The following is a 1700-nucleotide window of genomic DNA, read 5'->3' as shown; positions in this document are numbered from 1 at the left end:
CTTAAAACTGAACTCTGTGACAATCTTAACTATAGTTAGCAGGATTCAGTATTTTTTTTTTTTTTTTTTTACAATTTTGATGGATAAGATATTTATTTGTAAGCTTTTTTTCCAATTTTTATCAATTTAAATTTTCAGTTGCATAAAATAATGGGCTTTAAGCATTTTTAATTTTTAAATCTTTAGTTGTGAGAAATGATGGGCGATCAGACAATTATTTAACAGCAGCAGACACGGAGATTCAAAAAGGTAAAGCTTTATAACCATTAAAACACAAATTGTCTACTTAACATCACATCAAAATATACAAAGTAAACATCCTTATATCAAATGCTAATAAGTTCTCAAACTGTTTTTCTTACTTTGCCTAAAATATGATTTATTGGTGGAAATATTTTTTCAACAGTTTGGTACATACAGTGAATGATATTTACGGACCTAAAAATCTAATCCTTCCAAACCTAACTATAGTGCAGGTACCAATAAGGAGTCACCTTTGTCTGGCAAATTTGTTCTTTATACATCTGTGCTGGCCAGAGTTCCTTTATTCTCCAAAGGTTTAGTGATTGTTTTTATGATTTTACTAGAAGTAAACAGTTACAGGAACATAATGGCGAGAATCACCCTGCCAAAGGTCAGTACGTTTGACTTTCTTTTATCTTCTTGTCCCTTTCTAGTTTCCTACCACTTTTCAAAAAATTATTAGTAGGACAGTAGTGTTAATATCTTCAGATTCCTGTCATGGGGCTGGTCCATGTATGTTTAATTTCTTCAATTATGTCCTTACCATCTCTTTCTCAGTAGCTTTTTTAATAAAAGGGATCTTTCACTTCCTAAATTATCCAAACTCTTCATTTTTTGTTGCAGACTGAATGACAGGAGCAATGAGGTAGGGGGTGATGCAAGTGAAAATGTTTTGTAGCAAAAGTTGATCTCTTCCATCAAAGATGACAAATAAAGCCCTGAAAACTTGGTTCCTTGACTAATCTGGACCAAGCTCTTTTCTGTCCTTTGGCATCTCTCTCCTATTTGAATGGCTATGTTAAAATGTGTTTTTAAGGCGGTAGGTTCATTAAGCGATAAGGCCCAAACCTACCGCCATTAAATCCATGATAGCTTTGTCCTGGACTTCAACAGTGGGTAAGATCCATACAGAGAAGAGACACTGTTTTTAGGATCCAGTTTGCACATGGTAGCCTGCAGAAATTACTGTACTCAGGGTGGCAGCATATCAGCAGGTGTGGAAGGCATTTGCACAGGCAGCAGCACACAGCCAGGCACATAGGGTGTGTGTGTGTGTGTGTGCGCCTATGTGGAGGGGCAGCAGCACATCGCCAAGTGTGTGTGGGGGGGAGGGGAGGCAGGGGGTGTTGCAAGGGCAGCAACAAGTAGTGACACGTGAGTGGGGGGTGTTGCAGGATACCAGTATACAGCCATCAGAGGTTGTAGGGGCAACAGCCTAGGCAGGCATATGCAGGGGAGTGTGGGTGCTGCAGGGTCAGTAGCAGGCAGCCAGACACGTGTGTGTGTGGGGGGGAAACCTGCGGGGCCAGCCAGACACGCGGGGGGGGGAGGCTGCGCGTAGCCAGACACGCGGGGGGGGGGGGGAGGCTGTGGGGACAGCCAGACACGCGGGGGGGGGGGGGCGGGGGGCGGGGGGGGGGGGGGCAAGGCGGGAGGTATTGGGGCGGGGGGGCACC

The sequence above is a fragment of the Terrapene carolina genome, unplaced genomic scaffold (assembly GCF_002925995.2).
Source record: "Terrapene carolina triunguis isolate 2854851 unplaced genomic scaffold, T_m_triunguis-2.0 Scaffold951, whole genome shotgun sequence".
NCBI lineage: Eukaryota > Metazoa > Chordata > Testudines > Emydidae > Terrapene > Terrapene triunguis.
Note: the sequence above shows the minus strand (reverse complement) of the source record.